The following is a 7,435-nucleotide window of genomic DNA, read 5'->3' as shown; positions in this document are numbered from 1 at the left end:
GTGCAATGCACACTCCATTGCATTCAGCCCATTTTCCCAGTCTTCACGGTCTGGTTTTTTGATATCCCGAAAGAAGATTCAGCCTCATTGGTTCTGCAGCTTCATCAATTTCTCAGCACATTCCCTCTCCTCATGAGATGGTGAAGAAAATATTTTCAGCAAAAGTTCTTCAAAGCCACATCATCACGGTCAAAGTAGTAAGAGGTGGACAGGTAGACATAGGAAGCACAGAGCTCCTGGTGGATCTGGCAGTTGACGGTGGCCTCCGAGTTCTGGTGGTAGTTCTGGCGTACCTGCAAGGTGGACCCAGTCTTCATGGAGATTTCTGCTGCACCGCGCTAGAGCGGTGACAGAGGGCAGGCACTCTGAGGAGGTGGCAGAAGGCTGGATTTGGGCAGCTGGCTGGGATGGATCAAGCTCTGGGTGCTCTGGGTTCCGCCCAAGCACTGTTGAAGCAGGAAACCACGGCCACTCTCCGAAATGATTGTCCAGATACATTTTTAAAGGCTAGTATGCACAACTGTATGTCAGTAAATTGGAAAACATAAGCACAAGGTATAGATTTCTAGAAAAGGCACCGCTTACCAAAACTGATTCTAGAAACAGAAAACCTGGATAGACCCTCTATAACCACAAAAAAATTGACTATATATTTTTAAAATCTACTTCCCCAAAAGGACAAGCTCAGAGAGCTTTAGAGATGAGTTCTACAAATCTTTAATGAGTGGGCAATTCCAATCATAGGAAAGAAAGAAGTCTCTTGAAACTTTCATGAGACCAATATAACTATTATAATGAGCCAATGAAAGTATGACACAAGATGTGGAAATAGGGGTAAAAATCCTAGAAAATTAAATCCAGCAATATATAATGATATGTCATAACCAAGTTGAGTTTTACCCTAAGAATGCAAGGATAGTTTAAAATTAGAAAATCAAACTTACGAGATTTAAGGGGAACAAATTATGTGATTATTCCAATCAATGCAGAAAATGAACCTGGTAAAATTCAACACCTACTTATGATTAAAAAAACCAAGTGCTAGCCAGCGTGGCTCAGTGGATAGAGCATCAACCTGGGAACTGAAAGGTCCCAGGTTCGATTCCAGTCAAGGGCATGTACCTCGGTTGCAGGCTCCTTCGGCCCTGGGGCCCGGTCAGGGAGTGTACAGGAGGCAACAAATCGATGTGTCTTTCTCACCATCGGTGTTTCTCTCTCTCTTTCTGTCTCTTCCCCTCCCTTCTATTCTCTCTCTCTAAAAATCAATGGAAAAATATTCTTGGGCGAGGTTTAAAAACACACACACACACAAAGAACCAACAACAACAACTTAGAGAACTATGAATAGAGTGGAACTTCCCTAATCTAATCAAAGGTATCTATAAAAAGACTTAGAGCAAACATCATATTTAATGGTATCAAGTGGAAAGAAAGCAAGAAACAGAACAAGATCTACAGTACAACATCATTCATGTAAAATAAAACACATATGTGCTTTCCCTCCCACTCTCTTTTAACTTTCATCCTTGGAGTTTCACCATGAGGAGAAAGACCCATTAACCCCAAGTTGATTTTCTGGTTTTTAGAATGCAGAGATGGAAATCCAGCTAGTAATTAAAAGCTGGAAAAAGAAATGGGGGAGGAAAGATTCAACTCACTCTAATTACAAAAATTATAAAACAGTTGGGAATAAACTTAATAAAAAAGCTAAAATGTCTATTAAAAAACTCTAAAACTTTACTGAAAATACAAAAGAAAACCTGAAAAAAAAGAAAAGAAACTACTAAGGAAAGAGTCTACAATAATAAAGATGTCAATTCTTCATAAATTAATCTGAAAATTCTTTGCCTGAGTAAAAATCCAGGAGTTTTTATAGACTGTAACAAGTTAATGCTAGACCCAGGAGAGTAAGTATACAAGACTAGAAGTCAAGACATTTTTGAGAGAGAAAACCAATGAAGAGGGTCTTGCTAAAAAATCTTTAGTTTGAATAAATAAGAGTTAAATGATACAATTTCACCCTTTCCATCGAAAAGTAGGAAAATACAGTTTAAAGCATTTGCTAGTAGAATAAAAAAATGGGTTATTTAAAAAATGGGACTATAACATTTTAAAAATGGCTCTCCTTAAAAATGGGACTATAGAAGATAAAATCCAGGAAAATGTCATAGAGATAGCAATTGTCAGAAAACCAACAACCACAAGGGTTTTATGGATATGGCAGATAGAGTGCAAATTTCTACTCCATCTGTCTAAAAATTCCTTAAACTGATAGAAAATATACATTTTTTTGCCCAATTGGTGTGGTCAGTGGTTGAGCATTGACCTATGAACCAGGTCAGGGTTCAATTTCCGATCAGGGCATTTGCCTGGGTTGTGGACTCAGTATATTTTTTTTTTTTAAATCTCAGGTCCTACCTGAAGCCTAGCCTTGAGATGTGCCCTGGGACTGAACCCTTGGTTTCACCAGCTTCAAACCCTTACCAGCCACACTTAAGATGGTTTTGGTGTTTAATGCTGGCCAAGGCCATAGGACTATCAACAGAGATCCACTGAAATCCACCCTGTCAGGAAGTGACCAGCAAACACTGATTTTTTTTTTAAATCTCAGGTCCTACCTGAAGCCTAGCCTTGAGATGTGCCCTGGGACTGAACCCTTGGTTTCACCAGCTTCAAACCCTTACCAGCCACACTTAAGATGGTTTTGGTGTTTAATGCTGGCCAAGGCCATAGGACTATCAACAGAGATCCACTGAAATCCACCCTGTCAGGAAGTGACCAGCAAACACTGATGTTACATCTGTCTCAATATGGCATTATCAAGTGCGCGATCTGATTTTCTGGCGAGATGTGAAGGTTTGCCTTTGGCACCATGCTGGTCATGCTGCCTTCCCTGGCAGCTTTCAGTGTCATCAGTGTGATTTCTTACCGCATCCTGGCTCTTCTCTCTGTCACCATCAGCTTCAGGGTCTACAGGTTTGCCATCCAAGCTGCACAGAATTCAGAAGAAGGCCATCCATTCAAAGCTTTCCATAATTACGTGGGTGCACATCAACAGGGCCCTGAAACTCATTCTTTTTTCTTTCTGGTAGAAGATCTGGGTGACTCTTTAAAGCTGGTTGTCTTTTTTTTTTTTTAAATATATTTTATTGATTTTTTACAGAGAAGAAGGGAGAGGGATAGAGAGTTAGAAACATCGATGAGAGAGATCGACCAGCTGCCTCCTGCACGCCCCCCAGTGGGGATGTGCCCGCAACCAAGGTACATGCCCTTGACCGGAATCGAACCTGGGACCCTTGAGTCCGCAGGCCGACGCTCTATCCACTGAGCTAAACCGGTTCGGCTAAAGCTGGTTGTCTTAATGTGACTGATAACCTTTGTTGGTGCCATTTTCAATGAAATCACCCTTCTGATTCTTGCTGAACTGCTCATTTTCATGTTTCGATTGTCTGGGAGAAGTACAAGACCCAGATTGATCACTATGTTGGCATCGCTCATGGTGAGACCAAGTCGACTATTGAAAAAATCCAAGCAAAACTACCTAGAATTGTTAGTTTTGCAGAATAAGTTACATGGAAACCAGAAATGCCACAGTTACTAAAACGTCATTTAATAGTCATAATGTTGTTACCTATACTCTAAATCAGAAAGCAGGTCTAATAAAGTAAGTCTATTCTATATATATAAAAGGCTAAGTTGACTTGCGCATGTGTGATACATATAAAGCTCTCACTGGCACCAATCACATGTGTGTGTTTTGATCTGTCACTGTCGATCATAATTTGGTTGTTTTTGTTGACATTCTGAAGCCAAAAGAAAGCGGCATCATTGACAGAATATATCTGAAGACCAACTATTGGTACAACGTACCTCTGAAGCTGAAAGAAAGTGACATCATCGTTGACAGCGTATGTCTGACGAACAATCATTGACAAGTACTACCAATGCTGGTGGGAACTGCCTTCATAGCAAAAATGAAGTAAATGAGGATGCAATTACCGAACACAGTTGTGGTAGAATGACTGTTAGATGTCAATTTTGCCTATCCCTAAATTTCTCCAATGAAAAACCATCTGATGGAAAATTTACTTGATGTTGTAGCAAAGGCAAAGTTTGTCCAAATGATATAAATTTTCCAGAATACCCAGCATATGTTTAAAAATTAATGATAAACAAAGATTCTGACAGTAAAAATTTCATGGAAAATATTTGTTGTTATATCATGTTGTTATTATTTATTTATTAATCAAGTTATATATTATTTTCATGTACATTTTACTAGTTTTCTTTCATCTCTGACAGTTCTATTACAAAGGGCAAATAGCGATATTAAAATATTTCTTCTAATTAATTTCCTTTCAATGTGCATGAATCCGTGCATTGGGCCACTAGTAAAAATAAATTTTAAAATTTTTTTCAAGAACAAGTCTTACATACCTTCCCATCATAACTCTGTCCTTATTTAAATTTTTTAAAAAATTTATTTTAGAGAGGAAGGGAGAGGGAGAAAGAGAGAAATATCAATCTATTGTCTCCCATACACACCCAGACTGGGGATTGACTGAAAGCTGAGTATATGCCCTGACCAGGAATCAAACCTGTGACCCTTTGGTGCACAGGATGATGCTCTAACCAACTGAGCCACTCTGGCCACGCTGCTCTTATTTTTAAGTTAAGAAATAATGGTTAACTTATCTCAGTGGGATTCCTTCCCATGGTTTGTGTTGTTTAGCAGTCCTTGATCCCATCTTCCTGCCCTACAATGTGAGCAGCTACTCCTCATATTCCTCTTTTTTGCTTATTGATTAACTCTCAATTCTCTGAATAACTTATAGGTGATAGTAATAATTTCTGGTTCCCAGAATGCCATCTGATAGCCAAGAATGGAAACAGAAAGTGGGAGTAGAGAAGGAGTCATCAGAAGCATTGCTGTGACCATTGCTCCCTCTCCCACTCATCCTCAGGAAAGTGGTGTCTGGGGAAGGTGGTGTCTGTGTCAGTTTGGAGACCACTTCTGGGCTTTAGGTTGAAAACTCATTCCTGATTGTTCTTTCCTCCCTCTCCCCTATCCACCTCACCTCAAGTATGGTTGTTTCTTATTATGAAAGAAGTGTCTGTAACTGCTATACACTGATGTAAACTTGTTAGAGGGAAAAAATCTGCGTGTGGGCACAAACAAACAAACATGAAAACAATCTCGGTACTCTCCAAAATGTAGAAATCCTGCAGTTCAATCTCTGGCAACAATACAATAAAATTAAAACTTAGGAACAAAAGAATGGGCAAAAGTCAAACAAAACAAACAAAAAACCCATTCTTTATTTAGAAGTTTTAAAACAGGCTTTAAGCCCGGCCTGTGTGGCTTAGTGGTTGAGCATCGACCTATGAACCAGGAGTCAAGGTTCGATTCCTGGCCAGGGCACATGCCCGGATTGTGGTGGGCTTGATCTCCAGTGTGGGGTGTGCAGGAGGCAGCCAATCAATTATTCTCTCTCATCATTGATGTTCCTCTCTCTCTCCCTCCCCCCTTCCTCTCTGAAATCAAAATATATTTGAAAATAAAACAAGCTTCAAAATAACCCTTTGGTTAAAGAGGAAACAAAAACTTAAATTATAAACTCTTCAGAAATGACTGACAATGAGAGCCCTACATATTCAAATCTATGCTATATGGCCAAAGAGGTCATCTAGGAAAAGTAATAGCCTTAAATACATTTATTAGAAATAAAAAGATAGATGAGAAATGAATTGATTCTGACATATCATGCTTGCACACAGACATACACAAAGGGTTTTCCTTCTTTACCCTTAGAAGCTCACTACAAGGAAAGTATTGAGGAATAGAAAGAAATAAACCCAACAAAGTGAAGAGAACATGATGAGGATGGGGGGGGGCGGTTATCCTTAATGGATACATTTCAACAATGTTTTTGGAAAACAGATGGGAATTAGCTGATGAATAAAATAGGCAGGAAAAATCCAGCCTAGAATATTTGACAAGGGAACTACAGAGAAGGTGGGAGCCTATTTGCCAGATATAAACCAGAGAGTAGGCTCAGAATCAACATGCATATGGTGGAAGGAAATAGAATTAAGTGGGATTGAACAATCCCCAATCAATTTGGGGATTGATTGAAGACCCCAATATAGAATGACTGTACTAGTTGGAACCTCCTCTCCTCCAACAGACAGCTGAGCTGGCAGCTGGTGCAGGCCTGCAGTGAAAATACCTGACAATTCTCTGAAGAAATTGAATGACATGTCTATAGAGAGCTAGGGCTTCCAGCATGGATGTTGGCAACTCCTGGACAATTTTCTCCTCATTGTAGTATCTGTGGGATGTGCACTCTGTTCCTCAGCTCCCTACCCTACAAAGAAGAGGCAAAGCAGGAAAAGAGGTGTATTTGTCCTAAAGCAGATTAAATTCACAATAGTTAACCAGTCCTTCTTTATTAAATACTAGAGGCCCAGTGCACAAATTCGTGTACAGGTGGGGTCCAGCCGGCCAACCCCGATTGGGGCCCACTGAGCAGGCCTGTCATGGGGAGGGGCATCGGGTGGTTGGCCGGCCGCCCCCACCCTTGGTCAAACTCCCGGTTGAACTCCCAGCTGAACTCCCAGTTAAGGGGGCAATTTTCATATTAGCCTTTTATTATATAAGATGAACCAACCACTAAGGATCATCAGAAATTTGAATAAGGCCCTCAACATTGAAAATAGTCAAATATAAACTAGAGGGGGGAAATGAACTTGGAGAAATCCCCAAAAATGCAGGGAACATATGGGAAAACACATTTTAATTTACTTAGCTTATTCTGAGAACTAAGAAAATATTGCATTCACAAGACAAGAACAGAATATTATGTAAAAGGAGTGGAATTATTGGATATTAAATGTGACTATTGAAATTCAAATTTCAATAGAAATATTGAAAGATAAAACTGCAGAAGTCTCCTAGGAAACAGAACTAAACAATATAGATAAAATATACTAGTATCAGAAAAGATATTAGGACTTTGAAGAGTGGTCTAAGAAGTACAGAACGCAACTAACAAGAGTTCTTGAGATTAAACCCAGAAAAGGGAATAGGAATCAGAATAAATAGCATCAGACTTCATAACAACACTGAATGATAAAAGATAATGCAGTAACAATTAAAAAGAGATAATATAACAATGCTTTCAAACTTCTAAGAGAAAATGACTTGCAATTTAGAATTTTACACCAGCCAAAATACCCATCGAGTGTGATAATGGAATGAAAATATTTTTAGATATGCAAGAACTAAGAAAATTTACCTCTCAAATATACTTTCTTAGGAAGCTACTTGAGGATGTTCTCCAGCAAAATAAGGGTGTAAGCCAAGAAAAAGGAAGATATGGGATCCACAACATAGTGGATCTAATCCAGGAGAGCAGTGACAGGATAACAGGAC

The 7,435-nt window shown here is 39.3% G+C and overlaps 1 pseudogene; it reads left to right on the top strand.

Moving 5' to 3' along the window:
- Window positions 1–512: 512 nt before the first annotated feature.
- LOC102765411 lies at window positions 513–3,567 on the top strand (annotated as a pseudogene).
- The last annotated feature ends 3,868 nt before the right edge of the window (window positions 3,568–7,435 follow it).

Source organism: Myotis davidii, unplaced genomic scaffold (assembly GCF_000327345.1).
Source record: "Myotis davidii unplaced genomic scaffold, ASM32734v1 scaffold462, whole genome shotgun sequence".
Taxonomy (NCBI): Eukaryota; Metazoa; Chordata; class Mammalia; order Chiroptera; family Vespertilionidae; genus Myotis; species Myotis davidii.
Note: the sequence above shows the minus strand (reverse complement) of the source record. Positions and strands in the feature narration are given on the sequence as shown.